Source organism: Lissotriton vulgaris, chromosome 7 (assembly GCF_964263255.1).
Source record: "Lissotriton vulgaris chromosome 7, aLisVul1.2, whole genome shotgun sequence".
NCBI classification, from domain to species: Eukaryota; Metazoa; Chordata; class Amphibia; order Caudata; family Salamandridae; genus Lissotriton; species Lissotriton vulgaris.
Window position 1 is genome coordinate 1544856465 of NC_141695.1, and position 26672 is coordinate 1544883136.

Here is a 26672-nt window from a genome sequence, read left to right on the forward strand (position 1 = left end):
CTGTTGTACTTTTTATTAAATTGGGCGAATGGTTGAGATAGCAGTTTACCACCATGCCCCTGTGATGGGATGACAGAGCTATCTATATATCCTAATGGGAAATGGATGGAGGGGTAATGCAGTAGCCGTAGCTTATTGCTTCACTCTGTACTGTTGCCATGTTTTCTTTCATTATTAATAGATTCTGTATCAACGTTTTTTTAAAGTTTTCTGATTTGTTTTTTGTATAACTGGGGTGATTTCTACCCGTGAAACTGCCTTATATCACGTAAAAAGTTGAAGGAGGGGTAACCCCAGCGGAGACAGCATTTTGTTAAATGAATGCACTTTATTACAGCAGTCTATTTTGCACTGATGTTTTATTTTCAAACATATTTGTATTGATGTCCTAGACTGTGAATTTGCTCTTTTATGATTTTAATCTAAAATCGAATAAAGATTATTTGAATTGAATTGATAATGTGTATATCAAATAGCCATTTCAAAATATTGCTGTAATGTATTCCCAAACATTTAAATTTACAGTCTGCTTCAACTTTCCCATTTCGTAAACCCTAAAATCTGATATGTACATTTGCAGATTGATCAAATAATGGGCTTAAGTATTCCTGGCATTATTCTTTGTGCCGGGGTATGGACGGCATTTGTACACGATTACACCCATGTGTGAAGGAATAGTGAATAAGGAAAACTATCAGTAAGTGTTTACATTTTGCCAGCAGTTTTACCATTTCAACAATTATCGCAAGGTACCTAAACATTGCCACCTAGTGTCCATTAATGAAAAGCACAGCCTATGTATGCTAATTTTTAGAAATAAAGGTCTTTAGAATGGGGGATTGCGGTACTTTCTTTTTAGGTCTCGCCTAGGGTTACTGCGCACATGCGCAGCACGCTCGGCTAGATTTATTGCAAATGATTACTTTGAGAAAAGGCCTTGAAGCCCCACTACTTATTCCCATTGGTTTGTGTAACCGTTTATGTTAAACGGAGGGCTGCCATTGGAAATAAGGTTTCTAGGGTCCACCTTTTCGCTTTTTTTGTCGGGCCCACCCAGATTGGCTTGCCTGCTTTCTGTGTGTCGCAAATGCTTTTCTTATCTTTACAAGGCGTCACGTGGACGGCACGGTCCCGGCTTCCTGCAACCATGGTGACTTGCTGCCTTCACGCCTGCAGCACGCACCAGTGGGCTTTGTCATTGGTTACCGACTTTTGCTTTTATTGTCCGCATGCTGTCTCCTCCTCCCTGCCCCTTAGCCTCGCCTCCTCTGGTTTCTTGGGACAAGGAGGAGGTCCAACTCGCATGCAGAGAGCTCAGTTGTATTTTTGCAGGGCTGGTTTTGGTTCCACGTCCGGCCCTGGTTGCTCTTTCCACCTCTTACTGTGTTCTTTCTTTTTGCCCCAGAACCTCGCTATCCCTTTCCTCTTCCACTGGTCGTATTTACGTTTTTATTGAAGCGCACACAGATGACGCCGAGCTCTGGAAAGTTCTCCTCTCTTCCTGGAGCTTGTTTTGGGAAGAGGTGGGGTGGAATGCGGATGAGCTCATGGATGGAAGTGGCAGGGTCCTACCCTGAGGGGATGCCCACCAGGGGAGCCCCCTTCTCACAGCTCCCTCTGGCAGCAGGCGCAGTGGATACCTCCTCCCGGCGGGCGGAGGGGTGCCCGTGGCGCCGAGAGGCGCTGGCACCCTGCCTGGGTGGGGCAGGAAGGACTCCACACCCCCAGGCAGGACACTGTGAGGAAATACTGGCACATCTGTGCTTGCTGCACAGCGTGGGGTGCCTGGAAACGGAGCTATGCCTCACGCAGCGCCACACTTACCGGCTCTCGGCACTTCCTCCGACAGTCTGCTCACTGCTCTGCTGGAAGCTTCCCTACAAAAACAGAGCTCAGGCAATGTTTTGGAAACTTGTAGCAGAAAACTGGGAGCTATCTGTCGACTACGAATAGGGTCAGAGCCACAAACGCAAAGTGGCAAACCAAAGCTGCAAGCCATGAAATGGGCACAGCTAGTGGTTTTCTACCAAAGAAACAGCTATAAGTGGGGTAGTGGCTCCCACGCACCCGTGAGCCCCGGTGCCACTGCACTGCAGGCGCTCATTGTAAGTGAGGGTCCCTCAGGAGCTCTAGCCCCATTATCGTTTATTTGCAGCGCATCCCCAATGACGCATGCCCTGAAGTTCACACTTAATCACGCTGGGCGACTGTGACCTTGGGCAGCTGTGTACTTCAAAACAGTTCCAGTGCCTTGGATACGTCAAACAAGCAGCGACCCGTGTGGGCCAGGGGCCCCTTTAAAGGCTTGTGCATACAGCCGGATAGGACTGCGGGGGAGGAGGCGGGGCTGAAAGGGACGCATAGTTGTTCAGGTAGTCCTGGCATTTTCACGTGTGCTTTGTCAGACCTTTCTTGAAGCTTTCCAGCACTTGTACAACTCAGTGGATCTTTGTGCAATGTGTCAACAAACCAAATCAAGGCCTTCATGCAACTGTTCTTTGTTAATGGAAAGAAAGTACTTCTGCTCATAGGAGTACTCTTGACAAAAAAAATTGCTTAGTGCTGGTTTCTCCACCAAACTATGGCGAGTCGATCGCATACTTTTGTAGTTCAAAAATAACACCTCAAAGGTTTTAAAAAATATATATATTTAATTCTTTTACATAAATAAATTCCTGTCTTGCTGGGACTCATCCCTCACCAAGTCGGGCACCGTTCAACAGCTATGAAGTGGTTGGTGGCAGCAGGGGGAGAGGGGAGGTTGGGTAGCAGGTAAGAGCGCAGCACACGTGGCCAAGTGGCCCGGTGACCCTTTCAAGTAGTGCCTTCAGTGCCAGACACTGAGTGCGTTTCCAATGACATTTTCAGGGGCATCTCTCAAGGGTGTGTGTGTGTGGTGGGGTGAGGACCGAACAGGCCTGGAATCTGTACTCACCCATCAGACAAGGTTTGGTGTGTGGATGTGGGCAGTGAAAGTAGCTGCAGTGGGTGACATGGTATGACACCTACTCCAGTGAAGAACTTAAACGGGTGGCCTCACAGATGTTCACACTGCTGAGCAAACTCAGTAGCTTGCACGGAAGCGGTGAACTCAAGATGTTTGCACTGCTGTGTACGTTGAGTAGCTTACACTGCACTGCAGGACTTGCAGGTGTTCACACGTCTGGACACGTTGAGTAACCTGCACTACATGGGTGATCTCAGCTGTTCACACATCTGGGTAAAAATGAGTAGCTTCCATAGCACTGGGGGACTCACAGATGTTCCACAACTGTTCATGTTGGGTAGGTTACACTGCACTCATGGACTCGCAGGTGTTTGCGCTTCTGGGCAGGGTGAGTAGGTTGAACTGCACTGGCACGTTCACACATTTGGGCGTGTTAAGTAGCTTCCACTGCACTGGTGGACATACAGATGTTCCACAACTGGGCACGTTGAGTAGGTTACACTGCACTAGTGGACTCGCAGGTCATCACACATCTGGGCTCGCCGAGTAGCTTGAACTGCACTGGCATGTTCACACATCTGGGCATATTGTGTAGCTTGCATTGCACTGCTCAACGCTCAGATGTTTGCACTGCTGGGCACGTTGAGTAGCTTACACTGCACTGGTGGACACGTAGTTGTTCACACATCTGAGCACATTGTGTAGCGTGCACTGTACTGGTGGACCCAGTGGTATACACCTGCTGTGCACTTCGAGTAGATGGTACTGCACTGGTGAACTCACAGGTGTTCGCGGATCTGGGCATGTTGACTAATTTGCACTGCACTGGTGGACTCAGATATTCACTGCTTGGCAGGATGAGTAACTTACACTGCATTGAAGGCCTCTCAGAGGTATACACTGCTGGGCACATTGAATAAGTGGCACTGCACTGGTGGGTTCAATTGTTCATGCTGCTAGGCACATTGAGAAGTTTGCACGGCGTGACTTGCAGGTTGTTATTGCTGATGTTTAGCCTGGCTAGGGCGGGCACTGCACGCCGTGAGGTAATTTTTTAAATTAAATTGGAGGTGGAGGCCAGCTGCTCAATGGTTAGCGCTGCGGGCAGCGCTGAAATCATGGGGCTCGGCTGCCTTGCAACACCGCTGATCGCACCTGCTGCACGGCCAGGCTGCACGCGCTGTTGGGCAGAATAATTTGATGGGTGCCGACAAATACTTATTTCGGAGCTTGGCCGGTCTGAGTGAGAGTGCTGCAGCCAGTGACGTCACATCACAGAGTTAAGAAACACTAAATGTGGAGGGTACAGGCAATCGGCAGACTCATGGCTACTTCTCTCTTCGCAGCTGTCAGGCCGGATTTTGGCTTCTTTGCTTGGCGCTGCAGTGGAAGTGCAGATTTCCTGCTGCTTTGCTTGCTTTTTGTTAAATAAGCAGAGTCGCCACTGACATGGGGCCGCATACAGCCAGATTCATCATCGTCCCGTTTTGCGAGTCCTTAATAGCGATTATTAATGAATCGCTATTAAGGACTTGCAAAACAGGATTCATGTAGGAATCGCTAAATAAATTGCGATTCCTACAGCTTCCTTATATGCGATTAGCAAATTGCTAATCGCAAATAAGGATGCGATTTCAAGGGTGCCAGTGGTGTCCAAAGGACAGCCTGTGGCACCCCTGAAATGTAATCTACATTGGTGTTGCGCGCACACATGTCCAAAGGACATGTGTGTGTGTAACATGCAACTTAGAAAAATGCATTTAAATGCATTTTTCTAAGTTTTCGCTATTTACCACGAGGTTTGACCTCGCGGTAAATAGCGGCCCAAAATTGCGAATTCGCAATTTTAAAATAGTTCATGAATTGTATTTAAGGAATCTCAAATAGAGATTCCTTAAATGCAATTCCTCGCAAATGTGTGAATTCTTTAATAGCGAATTTTGCATTTGGGATGATAAATCCCAAATGCCAAAATTGCACTCGCAAAGGGCCAGATTCTCAGAATCTGGCCCTTTGCGAGCCCATTTTTCGATGATGAATCTACCTGATAGCCCTGCAAAAACAAAACATCCCTCAACCACCCCCCGCAGGGAGATCCTCTGCACCTCTGAGGCACCGTGGCAGGACGCCCCCCGCGCCGGATTTCCCCACGCCGGTTTTCACTACACCTGATCCTGCGCCGATTCCATCACCAGTTCCGTTCCTCCGCTTCCCCTCATCCTACCCCTTCTCCCAGGCTCCAGCTCTCTCTTCCCAACCTCAGCCTCGCCCTCCCACGCCTCCCCCTCTCAGGGTTATGGCAGCACCGCTGCTCTCCATTTTGCATGTAACCTCAAAAACTGCATCTGTGTCTCCGTACTGTTTTTGTATGAGATTCGTTGGCTGCGGTGGGGACGGAGCATGGATGCACCAAGCGAATCCTTGGCTGCCTCCACATGAATGTCTTCTTTAAAGCTGCTGTGGCGGCTTGCGATGGGGAAGATCCAGGGCTTCCAGTTCCGCAACAGGGCTGGCATATCACCGCTTGGAACCTCCGAACAAGAGGACTATGAGGCAGATCTACAAGAAAGTGCCGCAGCGCGGCACCACAAGCCCTTTGGCTGCACCATGCTGCAGCACTTTCAGAGCACAGGAATGCAACATATCTACAATGATATGTTGCATTCCTGCGTTCTCCCCTGCGCTGGCACAGGAACAGCTGCCATGAGCCGGCGCAGGCACCCTTGCAGCATGGTGCAAGGATGCCTGCGTCATGGAGAGATTGTTTTTGTGCAGGAAGGGGCACCTTCCTGCACAAAAACAATCACTACAGGCATTTTCCTCTTTCAATGAATGCACTAGAATGCAGCACGCATTGAAAGAGGAAAAACAAGGAGAAATTAAAACATTTCGCCTCATTGCGCCAGGCTACGCCACCCCTAGGGTGGCGTAGCAAACTGATGCATTTCCAGGTTTCGAATTCTCGTAAGTCTGGAAATGTGTCTGGTTCCATTGGTGTTGCGTGGGAATGCCCCTTTCACGCAAAGTGCTGCATGTAAAGGGGTCATATTTACAAGGACAGGAAAATGCCACGCAGGGTGGATTTTCCTGTCCTTGTAAATAGGGGGCAAAGAAATGTGCTGCCAGTGCATCACAAAAAGTGATGTATTGGCAGCGCAAGGGGCTTGTAAATCTGCCCCAATATTTGAAAGGCTCCCAGGGCAAAATGGCCATGAGGCCATCTGGATGTAAGTTGGTCTTTCTAAATCCCCTTCAATAGGAAATAGATTAAAAGAGAATGTCAATACACAGGTAGAAATTCAACAATAGATTTTGTTCCAAATATATAATAGGAAGTCCACATAAAGCAAACCATGTTAAAGGGAAAAGTAGTGTAGCTTCAGAAATTCTATAGGTGCGAGATGCATAATACCACAGACTTACTTCGTGTTCCAAAAAGGAGAAAGATATTTGGTTGGATTAGTCAACGGTTTGTAAATTCTTCCTAAGCTAAGGTTAACCTAAAAACCGAGGCAAAAATGGGAAGACAGGGAACTTAAAAAGGGGACGGCAAATGGAGCAATGTTTCCATTAGTCGTCCAGAATTCTTTATAAAATATTGTGCATTCAATAACAGTAAACCGTTCATTATTCATCAGTCATCAGATATATTCTGGAGAGGATGTGGTCTAGCGGCTAGGGCGGTCGACCTCGAATCTGGGAAACCGACTTCGAGTCTCGGAAGGGATGCTCAACAGCCTGTGATTCTGGGCAAATCACTTAATCCCTAATAAAAAACAAGCATTTGCAATGCAATAGGTCTCGCATTATGAAAGTTTGAGCTATTGGTCTTGTAAATGACAATTTTTTTATTTATGTGTTGGTTTTGAAAGAAGCTAAATTAATAGCTTTGTCATTTACAATGCCAATAGTTATAACTTTCGCAAATGTGACACCTATAGCATTTGTAATGCACCATGTTTTGTATTTACGTGACTTAGATGTATTGATATTACAAATAACCACAGCTTTTAATTTTTTAAAATAATTAATACTTAAATTAAAGTGATTGTAATTTATAATGGCAATAGCTTAAACTTTTGTAAATAACTTTAGTGAAGATTATGTTTAGTGTATTTTATTGTGACGAAAATCCAAGAACAGAAGCTAAATATTAACATCTTTTTGTGACATTTGTAATAAAGCTTGAAACATTGAGAGAACATATTCGACCCATTTGTTGTTGAATTGTTGCACAGATTGATGCTGTGATGGTGCAGAGTGATGTTGTGGTGGCGACGAGTGATGCTGTGGCGTTCAGTGATGCTGTGGTAGCGCATAGTGATGTTGTGGTGCCCCTGAGTGATGCTGTGGTGGCCCTGAGTGATGCTGTGGAGGCCGTGAGTGATGCTGTGGAGGTGCTGTGTGGCGTTGTGGTGGTGCTGAGTGGTGCTGTGGTGGTTCTGAGTGGTGCTGTGGTGGTGCTGAGTGGTGCTGTGGTGGTGCTGAGTGATAATGTGGTGGTGCTGAGTGATAATGTGGTGGTGCTGAGTGATACTGGGGTGGTGCTGAGTGATACTGGGGTGGTACTGAGTGATGAGGGTGACGGTGAGGGTGTGTGGGGTGTGAGGGGTGAGGGTTGTGAGGGTGAGTGAGGGTGAGGGGTGTGGGGGTGTGAGGGGGTGGGGGAGTGTGGGGGTGTGAGGGTGTGGGGGTGTGAGGGTGAAGGGGTGTGATGAAGGGTGAGGGGATGTGAGGGTGAGGGGATGTGAGGGTGAGGGGTTGTGAGGATGAGGGGGTGAGAGGGTGTGTGAGGGTAAAAGGGTGTGTGAGGGTGAGAGGGTAAATGAGGGTGAGAGGGTGGGTGAGGGTGAGTGGGTGAGAGGGGTGTGAGGGTGAGTGAGGGTAAGGGGGGTGAGGGGATGTGAGGGTGAGGAGGTGTGAGGGTGAGGGGGTGTGAGGGTGAAGATGAGGGGGTGAGAGGGTGTGTGAGGGTGAGAGAGTGTATGAGGGTGAGAGAGTGTGTGAGGGTGAGAGGGTAAGAGGGTGTGTGAGGGTGAGAGGGTAAGTGAGGGTGAGAGGGTGTGTGAGGGATGAGAGGTTGTGTGAGGGTGAGTGGGTGTGTGAGGGGTGAGAGGTTGTGTGAGAGTGAGAGGGGGTGTGAGGGTGAGAGGTTGTGTGAGGGTGAGAGGGGGTGAGAGGATGAGGGTGTGTGTGAGGATGAGGGTGTGTGTGAGGATGAGGGTGTGTGTGAGGGTGAGGGTGTGTGTGAGGGTGAATGGGTTTGTGAGGGTGAGGGGGTGTGTGCGGGTGAGGGGTGTGTGAGGGTGAGGGGGTATGAGGGTGAGGGGGTATGAGGGTGAGGGGTTATGGGGGGGAGAGGTGTAGGGGGTAAGGTTGAGAGCGTTCTGAGGGTGAGGGTGTGAGGGTGGGGAGGTGTGTGAGGGTGAGGGGATGAGGTTGAGGGGGTGTAAGGGTGAGGGTGTGTGAGGGGGTGAGGGTGAGTGAGAGTGAGAGGGTTGTGAGGGTGAGGGGGGAAGGTGAGGGTGTGAGGGTGAGTGAGTGTCTAGAGGCAAAGCATAGTGGATGTAGCATTGCAGCTAGCAAGTCAAGTGTTTTCAAGCTGAGTGCCCTGTGCAGGGAGCATCGCTGGAGTACAATGTCTTGCAACTTAGTTAACATGGTACGTCCTGGTATCGGCTTGACTGGTCATACTGATTCATTATAATAAAAAACACACTCGGGAGAAAAACTTAAAAGTGATGTTGGCTTCCGTACATGGTGTAGTACGCTCGGCTGGGTGAGAGCTTGCTTAGCTCGGTTGTAAAAGAAATAAACCCTGGTTGCGCTCGATGGAATGCTGTAAAACTAGGAGGCATGGGGAAAATGTTATCCGCTTGACAGTGCATAAGTGAAAACGAAATGCTTGAGGGCATGCTACATAACTGGGAGGCTTAAGGAAAGTATCATCGTGATCGTATCGTTAAAACTAGGAGTGAGGGAAACAAAATCTTGGAGAAAAACTTAAAAGTGATGTTGGCTTCCGTACATGGTGTAGTACGCTCGGCTGGGTGAGAGCTTGCTTAGCTCGGTTGTAAAAGAAATAAACCCTGGTTGCGCTCGATGGAATGCTGTAAAACTAGGAGGCATGGGGAAAATGTTATCGGCTTGACTGTGCATAAGTGAAAACGAAATGCTCGAGGGCATGCTACATAACTGGGAGGCTTAAGGAAAGTATCATCGTGATCGTATCGTTATAACTAGGAGTGAGGGAAAGAAACTCAACCTGAAACTTAGAAGGACAAGCTCTCGGCATTGCTGTGGCGGGGGTGGGCGGAAAGCGGGTATTAAAAACAAGAATAAGAGAGGCACGCAATAAAGAATCACATAGCAAACAAGCACAGTATCGCTACAAGTACAGCAGCCATCCACTTATACAAACAGAACACCAGTAGGCAGTTAGCCAGAAGGGTCACAAGTTTAAATAGCAAAAGCTCAAGCAGCAATATCGAGAGGTGGTGGGGGCAGGGTTAAGTGGTAGGGAGAGACGGCTGGGCAGGCTGCGATGGGCTGGTGGGAGGAGAAATGCGAGTAAGTCACGGCCTGGCGGCCAAAGTGAAGTGAATAATTAGGGGAGGAGAAATACCAGAGGCCGGCTGAGCGCACGCTGGGGAAGCCTTTGATGTGGCCTGGCGGCCGTGGAGAAATGCTGCTGGCAGTGGGAGGGTGATTGATGGTCGGGGCAGTGCTGGGGAAGCCTTTGATGTGGCCTGGCGGCCGTGGAGAAATGCTGCTGACAGTGGGAGGGCTGGGCATGCTCGTCCACAAGGAGTCACGTGACTCTCGTGCACGGTCCAAAATCCTTTAGAAAGGAATTTTTTGGGTTGACAACATTAGGTTCGAGTAAACTCGACCTAATGAATGTCTCCTGTAATACAACTGGTGTCAGGTAAAGCACTCTTAGGGGCATATTATCAAGATCAGGCGATAAAATTATCGCCGCTTTATCGGCAGGAAACTGCCGCTAAAGCGGCGATAATGGGCTTGATAATATGCCTTTGTGAATTCCCATAGCAGCCCAGGTTAACACCAGAAACTGGGCTGCTCTGGGAATTCACAAGGACATATTATCAAGGCCATTATTGCCGCTTTATCTGCAGTTTCCTGCCAATAAAGCGGCGATAATCTTATCGACTGTGCTTGATAATATGCCCCATAATTCCTTCGGGTCAGGTTCGCCCTACATAAAACTTCCAAATACAATATATATATCTTCAGACTGCTCAGACTTTACCCTATAACATATACTGCATATATTTCTTTTCTATCACATATGCATTTCTACATCTAACGCAGAATGAATGGGCAGACAAGCCCATTTCACAGAAACATTGCACTTGTCCAAGAAAAAGCTAAAACTACATGCCTATCTTTTTAACATTTTTGCTACTTATTTAATAATAATGCAGCAAATGCATTTTGTACCAGGCTAAGCAATGAACACTATTTCCATCAAGTATAAGGTGTAAATAAAGAAATGTCTTCGGCCGGGTTGTTAGTTAAGCATTTTTACACTCTTATAGGAAGAAAAACCTGTGTGGGAGCATTTGATGATTAAACAAGCTGTGCTGGTTGCAACATAAGCAACTATTTTACAAGCAGATGTTTCGTGCACCTTGGGCGTGGACTACAGGCAGTGTGCCAATGCTGGAAGGTGAACTGGATCTTGTTTCCATCCTTACAGGTAAAGTTGAGCAATCGTTCATAATTACTACATCGAAAGAGAGGAGCACCGCTCTACCCAATGGCATGCCAGAGGGCAAATAATGGCTGGTCGAGGCGAAAATTTAATATTCGGTTTTAAGACAATGTCATAGTGAAAAATATCGTCCTGTCAAAATATCAACTATCAGAAAATTGAACACTACAACAAATTGTGACTGAAAGTAAATATATGTAAGTATAGATTTCCTCTTCTTAACATCATATCTATGTGCCTTGAAAATATGTAGAGTAAGGAATACAGATGTGGAGTTAAGAATAGTAAATCTATAGTCACCTACATTTAGGTACCTTCATGATACTGTAATAGTCCCGGTTTTGGCCACAATAGTGTGGTCGTTGTGCAGTTCTGTGGTCCTCGTTTCTCTTTTAGCGTTGGTGGCTTGGCGCTCTCCACTGCTCCACTTGTGCTCACTCTTCTTCACAAAATACTTCCTTATTCACAGCTAGGCCCCTGGCAATCTTACAGTCTTACAGTTAAACACTGGTTCCAGAAAAAATATCCAGGGAGCATTTCTTCAAGACATCTCACAAGGCAGGCCTTTGTCGGACTTGCAGCATTCTCTGTTTATACACCTATGCTTATTTAGCCTTCTATAAACATGTTACAACTGCAGAGTCCCGCACGCACATTCACAAGAAACTGGCAGAGCGCAGTGTTGTGCCAAAATTGGTAGCACCACACTCCAACAGTTGCACAACACAGGGATGTGCCAGATTTACAAGAATGCAGGGCACCCCTGTCTTTCCCCTAGCACCGGCGCTAAAAAAGCTGCCTTGCGCCAGCTCAGGCACCTAGCGCCATTTTGCTGGGATGTCTGTGCTGCAGGGGCAATTGTTTAAGTGCAGGAAGGGACACCTTCCTGCACGTAAACAATCTTTACAGGTGATTTGCTGTAACTATGTGTGCAGCAGAATGTGGAAAGAGCAAAATATGAGGTGAAATACAACATTTCTCCCTGTATCGCCTGCTTATGACCAGGTATTCCCTATGGGTATTTTTGGCATTGCCCCATACCTTGTAAATATGGGCAGTGCGAAAAAGCAATGGGTGTTATGGTGGAATGCTCACTGCAACACCCGTTGTACCCCCCTTTCACGCTAAGTGCTGCGTGATATTAACAAGGTGGCGTTAAGCCAAGTTAAGTGGCTTAATGTTAAGTTGCTTAACGCTGCATTGTAAATAAGGCACAGGAGGTATCGCCACCAGAACATCGGGAAAAAGTGACCTTCCGGTGGCGTTAACTCCTTGTAAATATGCCTCTTAGTTTCGCAAATAAATTGCAATAATATCACATGTTACTGCTGCAGGATACCTTGATATTGCAGTACATTTAGCTTCAAATAAGAAATAACTTGGGACATAGCGTTCTATGTTTTCCAAAACCTTTGCCGGATGCAAATGGCGCACCTTTCCATGAACATCAATATAAATAGCGAAAGTCGTGTGAATCCACAGTAATCCACTGATGGCACATACATTTTGGCCAATAATATATGGCACGGCAAAACACCCCTGTGACGACACATAATGAGTATTCAAGGGAAAACGTGTATTCTAATTTCCTTAATGACAAACGTGAGTTCATGGAACCATCTGCTAAGATTAATTACGTGATAGAGTTTTATATAAATAAATGCACTTAATTCCAAAGATGTCAATGTTTCATGAACATAGTGTAATACATCTGATGATAACTGAAGTGATATTATTTATTAAAACTTTGCTAAAATAATTTTGTTATTCAACTAGACTGCATGCAAACTTCCAAACGCAAGCACCATAAGCACCTGTATAATGTTATGAAGATGATAATTTCCCCGTCCTGTTACAATACTTAGTAGGATTAAAATGAAAAAATGAGGACTCATGTAGACTTCTCCTGTTCATGAGTCCTAAAATGATACATCTTGTTTCTCTCCCTCTGCCTCCCACTGGAGACTTAGGTGTCTGCATGTGCTTTGGGGCTTGTAGAACGCATCAGTGGTCACCTCTACAAAATGAAATACACTAATGATGACACAGATCACTTTCTATAGGGCTACTTGTTGGGTGTAACAGTTCAACAGGGTTTTGAGATCTGATCTCACACTGGGAATGTAATACGTTGTTGTAATGTGGTACATCAGGATCTGTTCTATTGCTACAGGGTTTCATTCTAGAATACATCAAGTGATAATTGGTTAATTAATATTATTATTTTATTTTTATTTTTTGCAAAGTTTACCTCAACAGAGGAGGGTCAGTGTGCTGTACAACAGAACAAGGAGGGTGGGGTCAACCTATTACATTGAAAGGACAATTAACCAAGGAGGGCAAAGGCACTAATGGAAGATAATGACAACAGCTCTAAATCAGTCTCCCAAGATATAAATAGAGCAGAAAACTGTGAATAAAAGTGGAGCACAGCAGGCTGAATGCCACAGGGACGTAAGAGCGGAGAAAGGGAACAAAGAAGAAGGTTTAGGAGCCTAGGGAAAGGAGAACTATACAATAAAGGGTTTCTGAAATTAGTAATGAGGAAGAACTCGAGGTATGGGAAAAAAGGAACCATGGGGCATATTTACAAGCCCCTTGCAACAACTTTATGCCACTGTTGCATCACTTTTGTGATGCAGCGTCGTCGTAAACAATGCGCGATGTTGCAACATATTTACAACGTGGCGCATCTAGGGAGATGAGTGACGTTGTAAAGCCCTGCGCTGCATTGTACCTGCGTCAGGTATAATGTATGCAGGGTGGGCGTTCCGACGTGTGAAAGCCTCGTAAAAGTTCTACTGTGAAATCTACAAGATTTCACTATTTCACTCACTTCTATGACGCCACTGCGTCAACCTTGTGCCTGCTTGAAGCAGGCATAAGGAGTGACACAGCATGATAGGAATAGGCATTCCTGACCATTGCTGGAGTTACTTCGTGCTTGCGACACAATTCCAGCACTGCGCTGCCTTTACACCAAATGATGCAACACGCATCTGTCTATCCTTGTGCCACGGTGCGCCGCATTGTAAATGTGACGCATCCATGGTGGGGCAAGGATTTTTTTACGTGACGCAAATTCACTGACGCATCTCTGCTAATATTCAGAGATGCGCCAGTTCTTGTAAATCTGCCTCCAAGAGTTTAGGTGATGTGGCAAGGCAAAGGTATAGCAGAATACAAGGATAGTGAAAGATTTAAGGGCAGAGGGGTAGGTCCACGGAATTCAAGGCAGGGGTTAGGAGGAAGATCAAGATAGAGGGATAGTAAGCAGTAGGTCAACGAATGGAGAGCTCTGAGTCGGAGCCTTCAAGAAGATAAGGGATTATGTGAAGAGAACGGGCAGAAGTAGAGTAGTAATGAGGACAGCAGAGCTGATGAGGGAGGGTTTAAAAGGTGGAACCAGGAAGCAAAAAATAAGTAGGGGTCGGTGAATAAAATGAATGATGTTGAAGTCCCATCGGATCGTTGTATTATTGCATAGACACCATTAGGGCAAAGCAGTTCTAGACGGTAAGGGGTTGATTTAGAATTTGGTGGGCAGGTGCATCTCTGTCCATATGGCGGTATAGTTTACTAATGCCATACCGAGGGTCCTCCACCCGCCAAATTAGAGTGGTACTGAGAAAAATGGCTCCATTGATCATTTTATGATCCATGTTGGATATTGAAGTTTCTGTTCTTCAATAGGGTTTTCTTAATGTACTTTTAGCACAGGTGTGTGCAGGGCCGGACTGGCCATTGCGGGCACTGGGCAATCCCCGGTGCGCCGCAAGGGTGGTAGCCGTTTTACGGCCCTGTAACAAAATCGGCCGAAAACCGGCCCTGGCAAAGAGCTCGGTCGCACCCCAATCTCCCCCCCCCCCCACACCTCCGGGGGCTGGCTGAGCACTTTGCCAGGGCCGGTTTTGGTTTCCAGTCCGCCCTGGGTGTGTGGAAGTGTCATTTTGCAAGCACAGAACTACCTGTTTTCTGCTTTTCCTAAAATTATGCCTTGGTTTAATTTTTTCCCCTCAGATTCGCAATAATTGCTTCACAAATGATAGTTCTCGTAGAGAGTTAGATGTATATTTCTACTTGTGAGTTAACTTTAAAACCAGTTTTCCTCTCAACTTTCAACCTGGATTGATTCTGCAAATTAATTTAGTCAAAACCACTCTGACATAAGCCCCAAAAATCCAGATTTTAAGGTTAAAACCCACATGCAGGAAAACTAGCAAACCTCAGAACTAATCATAGAATTCACAAGAATTATGGAAAATTTGCAAACGAAAAATGCTACAATTTTGCAAACCATTAGTTTGTTAGTGTTGCGGTGGACAGCAGTGCAGGGAGTTTTAGAACCTCCAGCCTCAATTGTCAAACCTTAAAGCATTGGCAGCTGAGTTATTGGGCAGTTTAGGAATCACAGTCCAACTGCTAAAGCCCCTTTTGCCCCAGTTGGGCCTCTGGATCAGGGTCCAAGGCTGTCAAGGAGGTCCTTTGGCTGAGTTGTCAGTCAAGGCAGATATTCTGGTAGGCATTACACTAGTCAGGCAGCTACAGCTGAAGGTTCTGCAGGAGGAAACAATGATTCATCCGGGTCAAGTATTCATTACAGATGACACACTGTGCTGTCATTTAGAGGTAGACATAAGCCCCCAGCCTTCTTTTCCAGTCGTGCTTCGAAGCAGGGTGTGGCGTGACACACCCTGGATGTGTCTCACTATCTAATGATTTATCTGCAGCAGTCTCGGTTCTTGTGCTTGCTGAAAACCATAATTGCCAAAACGAGGCATCCCTTTAAAGGTAAAAAAAAAACATGATCTAACTCTTAGCCAGTCGTTTCTGGAAGCAATCATAAAAGCATAGGAGCCATGGGAGTTCAGGTTCCCCCAAAGAAGTAGGGGAATTGCAGCATCTTATGCGGAATCTAAGACCCTTTCCTTGGGTGAGTTTGTCGCCTGGCCACCACGGCCTCTTCTAACACATTTATTTGGTATTATCAGTGGGTGATAGAATAAGCTCCTGGGCCAATTAATGAGAAATCACGACATTTGTGATGCGTCATATTTATTGTATGACGCATCATGTCGCAAGGAGTTACAGATACGTCAGTATTTCTGACGTATCTGTAAGCGCAAAAGTGACGCATTGCTGGAGTGTGTCACAAAAGTGACGCAACTCCAGCAATGCGTCCTTTCACATGGGGCAAGCCCCATGTGAAAGGGCCTGCGTTAGTTTTACGCCTGCTGTGAGGCAGGCGCAAGATTTTGACGCAACAGAGTCCTAAAAGTAACGCAGTGAAATCTCATAGATTTCACTGCGTCACTTCTATGACCCTTCCTTGCGTCAATACGCCCCCCCCCCCTTGCATACATCATACCTGGAGCAGGTATAATGTGGCGCAGGGGTTTACAAAGTGACGCATCTACCTAGATGCGTCACTTTGTAAATATGGCACAACAAGGCGCATTTTTTACGCCCCTGGTGCATCACAAAAAGTGACCCACCAGCGGCGTAAAAGTGACACACATCCTCATAAATGAGGCCCCTGGTGTTTTTTGTTACATTGATACACCAGGACTGGTGCAAGTCTTTTCAGTGCTCCATTCAAATAAAAAAATAAATACCTGCAGACCGCCCTCCTGGCATTTAATGCGCATTTGTAAGCTTTTTTCTATAATTATGCACCTCCACTGGGTGGAGCCATAAAGCTGCTGCCTTCATTTGCCCTATGGAACCTCTGACATGGAAAACAGTGGCAGTTATAATGACCCAGATATCCCTTTCTATAAATCTTGGTCTTCTTCCTCACATTCCTACTTCTGAGCACCTCAATAAAAATAAACACAGGGAAGACCAGATCAATGTGCTAATTTAGGTTTTTTTAAAGGAAAAGGTTGCATGAAAATAAAAATAAAAGGCATGCATTTGCACAGGTTCCAAGAGAGAACGTTTTTGTAATCCCGAGTATAACAGAAATGTGCCTGGCTCTTGCAAGACCTGCTTGGTAGAGAGAGGGCTTTGATGTGGAAGACTAGGACTCAGAGGGGGAGATTTACCATTTTTCAAGTAGCGCCCAGCAGCAGCCCCAAATGCTGCGCTGCATGAAAAGGAGAGGGGGGTGCACCCAATTTACTAAAATAAGGCACTCTCCTCCTCTCTCACTTACGCCGGCGCTAAAATCAGCTGCTGTGCACCACGCAGACACCTTTTCCTAATAGTGCAATGGTGTCTCAGTCAGTACAGAAAATGTTTTGTACTGGGGTGGAACCGATCCAGTACAAAATACTATGCTTAGATTAACTTAAAAGGCTTTTTCCCACTTTGTATGTGTGCTGTACAGTGCTGCACACATGCAAAGTCAGAAAAGGAAGAGGAAATGAAAGCCTTTCTCCTTCCTTGCGCCTATTTTGAAAAGTCACAGGGGCATATTACCAACAACTAGCGATAATTATCGCTATGTTGGCTTAGCGGCAATATTTTTATCGCCGAGCTGCGGCGATTTTTATCGCTTAGGAACCTTGCTATTATCAAGGTTTATCTCCTAAGCGATAAAAATCGGCCTAAATGCATGAATATCACTGAAAAGTCCGCGATATTCATGCATTACCGAGCTAATGCTCTTAGCCATGTTATCCACCTACCATTGGATAACATGGCTAAGAACTGCTCTGGGGCAGGTGTTAGCTTTTGGAGCTAATCGCGCTTAGCGCGAATATCTCCAAAAGTTGGTACTAGGAGATAGCGATGTTAGCGACTGTTTCCAGACGCTAACATCTTGGCACGCCCACTTTACATGTCATTAGTGATAAATATCACTGACATGCAAAGCGGGGCCCAAGATGGTCGCTATCTCCTACTAGCTGTCACTAACTGGTGTTAGCGACAGCTAGGTAATAGGGAGATAATTTTATCTCCGCTTTCTTGGCTTTTAAAGCCATAAAAGCGGAGATAAACCCCCTTGATAATATGCCCCACAGTTTTCTCATGCTAAACCCTGTTTACTTTGTTTAGTAAAGTGAGTTTAGCGTGAGAAACTATGGGTGGTTGCATGGGAATGCCCATGGCGCTTAGAAATGCACCGCAGGGCTATGGGCTGCTTTGCATTACTCTTAGCACTGGAAAGTAAATCGGGAAAAAAGATTTTGCACCAATATGCGTCATTTTTATGACACAAAAACGGAGTAACATCTTAGTAAATCTCCCCCAATGTAACTTAAGATCACTAGTAAGGAATCAGAAAATTTACAAAAACTGCTTATTCTGCAAATTACTAAAGCATCCCTGAAAAACACAAGATGCTGTGTCAGAACCAAAAGCTTCGGTTCACATAAGGCCATTCAAATTTGAAAAACTATTTCCGAATTAGCTGCCAATGTTTATTCACTGTGAAGCAATATGTAACTATGCACTTGAAAGGTATGTCTTAAAAGCCCAAGGCCTGATGCGCATTAGAACAGGCATCGGTATTAGCTGCCAAGTCAAGCCTTATCGCGTAATAAAGAGGGTGTGGCTATAGTTACAACAGCACGTGCGGTGCTTCGGGGCTTAGAAGGGCTAGGGAACTAGAGCATTAAAATACAGTTGCCTTTTACTACCCAGCTGGTGCCAAACGGCTCATTTTACTTTTATTAGGATCCATGGAACCAGTGTCGTGCCGCAACAGAAGCATCTTTTGGCACAACTATTGGTGCACAGCTTTTCCCGAATATGGGTGTGTAAAGCATTTATGATGCAACCCAAGTCTTGCGTAAATCCTGATTATTGACCAACCAATGGTTCACTGAGTATATTGCTTCTCATATGTTTATGGCCCAACTGATGGGCATATCATCAAGGGGCCGTGATAAAATCATCACCCCTTTAGCTTCCACTTTCGGGCGAAAAGCATCGATAATTTTATCGCACCATCAGCAAGAGCAGCTAACGTGTGATTTCATGCCTCAGCTCCAGTTTTCTGAACGCCCAGCGTCTCAACGCTAATGATATGCAAAGTGGGCATACCTTACCAAAATAACGTGGAAAATGTTGGTAACAAAACTTTCTCCTATTATCTCTCTGGCCGCTAACCCGCGTTGTGATGAAAAATGTAGCGCTAACCGCGGTTATCGCAGGTTTCATTATGCCTGCTTTGAATCTTCCTTAGCCGTTATATCCTATGGGAGGTGGATTGTAAAGATAAGTCCACCCTGCCCTATCTACAAGGATTTGCCTATTGCTGTGCTTTTATTGCTGTATTTCCAGCAATAATCAAAAATGTTACCGCTATCGCTGGCTTTTTTATCGCATTGGAGGTAAGCGTTGATGATAACGCGCTATCTCGGTGATATAATACAGCAATAGCCGACGCTTAGTGCTAAATGCACTTAGCAATAATAATCGCTGGCTGTCTCTAATATGCCCCTGAGTTTTTCCTGGCAGCATTTCCTTGTGAATGACAGCTGGCAATGGAAATAGATGAGCTGTTTTCTCATAAGTTGACTTTCAACTTGTTTTTTTGTGACTTTCAACCTATATGGATGTTGATGATCTTTTTTTTAAATACAACTTAAAATTGGTTTGTAAGTTATGACTTTAATGTGAAAAACCACATGTGGATCCAGTTGCTAACTCCAAGATTGAAATCACAGTATTTGTGATAGCAGTTGTAGAAGTGGAAATAATTATTGTAATGGTGCAACAAAAGGCCTTCCCAACTTGGCCTATTCCTTTTGCAGAACTGAGGGAGCCCCAGCTAAGGCTTTCAGCAGTGCAGGATTCAATAAAAAATCTTAAAGGTTATTTGCTATTGTTCAATTACTTTGACATCTAGCATCCACTCATGTAATCATCTTGTTACAGGTCTGTCAGATTTTTAAACAGTTTACTGCACATGGGAATATTTTCATTTTCCTTAACTGGAAATTTGTCAATCATACCAAAGGCATTGATTGATAGGTGGTGGGAAAATGTTCTCGCTTACACCAAAATCTTAAAATACAATAATAAATAATTTATTTTCACAATTTGTATGATCCAGTTTTGAATCTAAGTACCAGGAAACCTCCTTCAGCACGTTTACAACACTTCAGAAAGAACACTGCCAATAAGGGATAGATTTTGTGATTTACCAAAATATAGCTGCCTGTATCTGGGAGCCAAAGCTACAAATAAACCCTGCTCCCGAGAAACGTGTATTCGATTTATATAGCTACCATAGTACAGCTTATTCAAATAATGAAGAAAAATATCGCAAACAGAATAACTTCCCAGACGAAAATATAAAACAGACGTATGTCTTGATTGTAGTTACAGTAAATCTTTTATTGCAAATCACTTGTCCTTTTTAAATTCACCACAAAATTGCTTTGCCAACGCGTTTCATCCCTCTTGGGACTTCTTCAGGGCTTATTCAAGTGCTGGTTCTGATGTTGATAGTAAGTATGGCTCCAAGCCAACCTTAGCAGCAACATTGGGGAAACTGTGTATTGGTGTTGGTCTTAACGTTATCGCTATTGCATAGCGTTATCTCTCTATAGATGCCAGAAGGTCGATCTTATTTTATAGTGATTTCGGGAATGATCATTACTTCAAATTGTGAGTTCACATCTCATTTCATTTCAATGGTCCAGGGTAAATGACCAGACGTATCTTGTGTGCTTCCTATTATCAAAAAAATGATGAAGTTCATCCCCGTTACCCGTAATAAGTCTATGCGGTAGATTTCCTTTCTCAGACAATAATATCATCCTGTGGCTGAGTGTGTTCAAGTCTCTTCAAAAGGTAAATAATGCAATGTCACATTAAGCCAAGAAGGGCTTATACGTTTTTAACTATGCAAAAAGAAAGGGGTAGACTTGCGCTTCCAAACATAAGACTATATTATTGGGTTATTACTCTTTTGAGTAATCTAACCCTTACTGGAGAAAAACCAAGAGAAAGAACTTTAATGGATATACCGACACCGATCAAACTTTTAATGGGTGAAAAGGCATGGGGGTTCCTGAAAGACTGTCATTACAAGAAGGTACGCTCTAAGACACTGGCTTGTGGATTTAAGGTATTGAAATCAATTCGCAAAATGCTTGGATTAGGCCAATTAAACTGTTATACACCAATTGGCAATAATCATAATATGCCAGAAATTTTTAGAGGCTCTATAGCTAAAAATTGGCATGAAAAAGGCCTATCTAAACTGGGGAATTCTACTCAACAACAGGCATAGTTTTGTTTGAAAATTTGAGGGAAACGTATGATCTAGAAAGGAGGCATTTTTTTAAATACCTTTAAATCCAGGACTTCTTAAGTAAAAAGTTTGGAGGCGCGAGTGGTTTTAGTAATAATTATATTATAGACAATGAGAGAGAGATTGAACCACCGCCTATTAGAGCTATTTATAAGTTATTTAATCAACTAATACCAGATGATTTAGAAGTTCATGCAGGAAGGTGGAAAGAAGAAATAGGAATCTCTGAAGAATTATTCAATCACTCAATAGAACTAGCGCAAAATATTTTAATTCCAGCCCGACTCCAGGCCTATTACTATAAATCCTGCTTCTCACTTTATTATAGTCCAATGAAAATAGCAAATGGGGGACAGGGAGAGGGACGTTATGTCCTAGCTGGTCATTAGATCAGGCAGATTTAAACCATATGTTTGCCACATGTAGTGGTTTAACTGACTTCAGTATCAGTATCAAAAGCTTTATTCGATTTTAAGTTTTAAAATCATAAAAGCATACAGACAAGTATTACAATACATTTTAAAAACATTTTAAAATAAAATAATCTCCTAATAGTTTAGTTTTAGGTTGCACAGTTAATGGCTTGGGGACACTTTACACGACCTTTAGGCAACGTTGTAGGACACAGTAGACTACAAGACTTAATAATTATGACACAGAAAACTATTATACAACAGTTTGGGACAATTAAAAGCCACTGAAAAACTACTGCCATTACTTAAATGGGTTCCTCTACCCCCCGGGATGTAATCACTGCCCTGGGTACTAGGGGAAAGCGTGTAGGACGTATAGGGGTAAAAGTCTTGTAAATTCCAGGTGGAAATAAGTCCGTCTCCATTTTGAGGTCGCCACGTCTGCATGTATGGCACAATGTGTCTGCTCCTGAACCGTATCAGGATCAGATCCCCCTGGATGTCTTTTTTAAGAGGTCCAAGCCATCCCACCCTCCGGACACTTATTATTCGGCCATCAAGGTGATAAGGCAGAGGTCTGTTTTTTGATAGCCAGAACTTGACCTTGTTCATAAGTTCGTTATGCCTCTCGATTTTGCCTTTTGGTAGTTCAGGGACTCCCGTGAGAACAATTACAAAAGGTGCTGCTTCTGGAGGTAAGTGTATGTGAGTGGTGCGCACATGTTTAGATGTAATGTGCCGTGGAGTTGTCAATTTCGGTGGGGCTTTGGGGTTGAAAGGCAGTGAGGCGGTGGAGGTTGGCAATTGAATAGGCGCCGCTTCATAAGGGGTAGTCAGAATTGGGAAATTTGAGGGGGCGGTTGTTGACGAGCAATCAGTTGTTGCAGCGTGGGCTGGGGGTTTCAAGAGAGATTCAATGGAGTTCTCCAACCCCGTGAGCTTATTTCCCAGCTTGGTGATTTTGACCATCAAGGGGTGTATTAAGGATTTAAGCAGTTGCTCAATCATTGATAGAAGGGCCTGCTGGGAAGAAGATGTTAAGTCCTCTAGATTGACACCAGGTGGAATAATAGAGGAAGAGTTATTTAAAGGTGGAATAGGACTTGGAGGAGGTTTATCAAGTGTTAGAGATTTAATAGAACTCCCATTGTCTTTGTTCCCAACAGTCTTCCTTTTGGCAGGCGTAACCCTAGATGGTGTAAAATTAGTATCAGGAAGAGATTTCAACTCCTTTGGAAGTGGTGATAGGCCGCAGGATTTTAGCGTTGGGGGGGCTACGGCTGGAACGTATTTAACCTTGCACAGGCTATTTAAGTCGTCCAGCCATGGGAAACTAGGTGGAGACTGAGCGAAAATGTCATCCGGGATTTTAGTGGGCATATCCCCTGATTTGGATTTAGGCATGGATATAGAAATACAAGTCAGTGATTTACCTCAGAACATGCAAATGGTGTGGCCCGTCCCCGTCCTCCTCTGTCCGATGAGGGCCGTAGAGGGCCCGCCCTTTGCCCGGGCTTAGCCCGGCGCGGCTCCCGCGCGCTCCCGCGACGCGGAGGTCAGTGTTAATTTCAAGGCGCCTCCTGGCGCGCCATTCCCCGTCGTCAGCTACACAGCGCAAGGGCTCTTGGGAGATGAAGTCTCTCCTGCCCCTCGGTCTCCCCTCCTCCGCTGTCGCGCTGGTGTCAGAGGAGCGCAGACGGCTGGGAGAGACCGGGCGCTGCGTGGGCGTTGATGCGGTGAGCTTTCCCCAATGGCAGGGTCCGAGTTTTCCCCCCTGGTGCTGGCACGGATTCCCTGGCAATAGCCCCGCTCCACCGAGGTCAGTGTTAATTTCAAGGCGCCTCCTGGCGCGTCATCCCCCGTCGTCAGCTACACAGCGCAAGGGCTCTTGGGAGATGAAGTCTCTCCTGCCCCTCGGTCTCCCCTCCTCTGCTGTCGCGCTGGTGTCAGAGGAGCGCCGACGGCTGGGAGAGACCGGGCGCTGCGTGGGCGTTGATGCGGTGAGCTTTCCCCAATGGCAGGGTCCGAGTTTTCCCCCCTGGTGCTGGCACGGATTCCCTGGCAATAGCCCCGCTCCACCGAGGTCAGTGTTAATTTCAAGGCGCCTCCTGGCGCGTCATCCCCCGTCGTCAGCTACACAGCGCAAGGGCTCTTGGGAGATGAAGTCTCTCCTGCCCCTCGGTCTCCCCTCCTCCGCTGTCGCGCTGGTGTCAGAGGAGCGCAGACGGCTGGGAGAGACCGGGCGCTGCGTGGGCGTTGATGCGGTGAGCTTTCCCCAATGGCAGGGTCCGAGTTTTCCCCCCTGGTGCTGGCACGGATTCCCTGGCAATAGCCCCGCTCCACCGAGGTCAGTGTTAATTTCAAGGCGCCTCCTGGCGCGTCATCCCCCGTCGTCAGCTACACAGCGCAAGGGCTCTTGGGAGATGAAGTCTCTCCTGCCCCTCGGTCTCCCCTCCTCCGCTGTCGCGCTGGTGTCAGAGGAGCGCAGACGGCTGGGAGAGACCGGGCGCTGCGTGGGCGTTGATGCAGTGAGCTTTCCCCAATGGCAGGGTCCGAGTTTTCCCCCCTGGTGCTGGCACGGATTCCCTGGCAATAGCCCCGCTCCACCGAGGTCAGTGTTAATTTCAAGGCGCCTCCTGGCGCGTCATCCCCCGTCGTCAGCTACACAGCGCAAGGGCTCTTGGGAGATGAAGTCTCTCCTGCCCCTCGGTCTCCCCTCCTCCGCTGTCGCGCTGGTGTCAGAGGAGCGCAGACGGCTGGGAGAGACCGGGCGCTGCGTGGGCGTTGATGCGGTGAGCTTTCCCCAATGGCAGGGTCCGAGTTTTCCCCCCTGGTGCTGGCACGGATTCCCTGGCAATAGCCCCGCTCCACCGAGGTCAGTGTTAATTTCAAGGCGCCTCCTGGCGCGTCATCCCCCGTCGTCAGCTACACAGCGCAAGGGCTCTTGGGAGATGAAGTCTCTCCTGCCCCTCGGTCTCCCCTCCTCCGCTGTCGCGCTGGTGTCAGAGGAGCGCAGACGGCTGGGAGAGACCGGGCGCTGCGTGGGCGTTGATGCGGTGAGCTTTCCCCAATGGCAGGGTCCGAGTTTTCCCCCCTGGTGCTGGCACGGATTCCCTGGCAATAGCTAGGGAATCCGTTTAACTGACTTAAAACAAGAGATTTCAACTTTTTTTAGGGAAGTGCTTGCGACTGATATTGTCCTCTCTCCATCTTTGATTGGATTAGGGGTCGACTCCGATCTACAAGGGAAATTGGGACAAACATTGCTGTTTATCAGTAGGGCAATACTATGAATATGCCTGGCTGCTGCATGGTTGAATCCTTCCCCTCCAACTTTTTATCAATGGTGGCAGCGTACCGTCAGTACATATAGAGAGTAGAGTGTATATTCCCAAGGATGTGTTGAAAGAGCTTTACAAAAATGATGATATTGGTCAGTGGTTCAGAGCCTATGAGGTAGCCATGTCTTCCCACCGGGTCCCTGAGAAAGATTGGGGAGCGGGGTTGTGGGGAAGGTTCCTTAGTGAGGGGTGGGATACATTGTTAGACCTGTCTTCTGAAGTCCACAATTCATACAGCCACATGAAAGATGCATTGATGTCTAGATATGGTTTGACACCTGAGCTCTATAGGCAGAGGTTCAGGAAATGCAAAAAGTTAGAAAACAGTACTTGGGTTGAATATGCCACTTTCTTTTGCAGAGCATTGGATGGTTGGGTAAAGGGCAGCAAGGTTAATGATTTTCAAGGTCTCTTTGATTTGATTGCATGGGAGCACTTGTCTGATAATTGTTTTCCAGAGCTGCGCCAGCATTTGATAGATAGCAAGCTGACTCACCCTAGGAAGCTTGCTGAGGAGGCGGACCGCTGGGTCAGTACCAGGGTCCACAAGGGTCACATAGGAGACTCAGCCAAAGGTTGGCAGGGACCCAAGCAGAAGAGTGGGGGGGAAAGGGTAAACAGAAGGAGTTCCGCAAAGGGCCCCAAAGTAGTCCCCAAGGTAACCCCATGAAAGGTTCCCATCCTCCCCCTGAGAGAAAGCAAGGGGCTTGACACGTAGTCCTGTTCCCCAGGGGACCCTGTAATGTTACAGGTGTGGTGACCTGGGTCATAAGGCAAATAATACCAGGTGCTGCCTGTTTGGTAAACAAGCACCCACTGGTGCCCCGACCCGGCAGATGGCTAGTGTCGCCTTGGGGTAGGAGATTGATGTCCAAGGTGGGTGGGGTCCCGCACAGATGACCCTTGTCCCCTTAGGAGACTGTGAGACGGTCTCAGAATCCCAGCTACCCAGGAACACTAAGAAATATGGGCATCGAGTGACCGTCAATGGCCAAAGGTGGAGGCTCTTAGAGACACAGGAGCCAGTGTGACAGCTGTCAGGTGTCACCTGGTGACTCAAGAGCAGATTGTCATTCATGCATTTTGCTGAGTTGTTAACGCCGACAACACAGAGAGTCATTGTCCAATGGCTCAAGTTCCCTTTGAGTGGGGGGGATCTCTGGTACTGTTCAGGTAGCTGTGAGGCCCGCCATGCCTGTTGACTGTTTGTTGGGAAATGATTTGAGAGCTCCCCTTGGGAAAAGGCGGAGATAACAACTCACATAAAGATGGTTGGACTGCCTGATTGGGCGTGCATGACCACCCGGTCAATGTTAGCCAGTAGGGGTTCTCAAGAGGACCTGGAGCCTCAGAGGGAGGCCCGGGAACCTGCCGAAGAAAGAAGTGGCGAGGGGCATGGGAACCGGCCCCTGAAGTTCCCACGGCCCAGGAGGAGGTAGACCCTGAGGGGGATGCCCTGGAGCCTACCGGGGAGCAGATAGCTGAACTGGGAGACCTGCCTGAGCTGACCCATTGGCAGCAAGAAGGAGGTCCCTCCAGGGAAGACTTTTGCAAGGAGCAGAAAGAATGCCCTTCTTGTGTGGGCTTGCGGCAACAGGCTGTAAGCCAGGCAGCAGGTGATCAGTCAGGATCACATTGGATCCTCTGGGAGAATGGTCTCCTGTATAGTGAGCCTAAGGTTGCTGAACCTAGGTCAGCCCGTGTGCTGGTTGTACCCCAGGAGTTCAGAGCCTTCCTACTGGGGCTGGCTCAGGATGTGCCATTAGCAGGACATTTCAGGCCCGACAAGACCTTTGAGAGGCTTGTCACCCACTTTCATTGGCCCCAAATGCGCCAGAGTTCTGATACTCATTGCAGGACATGTCAGATTTGCCAGGCAAGTGGAAAGAGTGAGAGGAAGCACAAGGCTCCTCTCCAGCCATTCCCTGTGGTCAGTACCCCCTTTAAGCTAGTGGGGATTGACATTGTGGGGCCACTGGACCCCAAGACAGCCATGGGCAACAGGTTCATCCTGGTCTTG

The 26672-nt window shown here is 46.7% G+C and overlaps 1 protein-coding gene across 1 annotated transcript in view; it reads right to left on the bottom strand.

Annotated features, from left to right (window-relative positions):
- LOC147705974 (protein-glutamine gamma-glutamyltransferase 6-like) overlaps positions 1 to 26672 on the bottom strand; it is a 128388-nt gene that overhangs the window by 95603 nt on the left and 6113 nt on the right. The gene's annotated exons all lie outside the window — the stretch shown is intronic.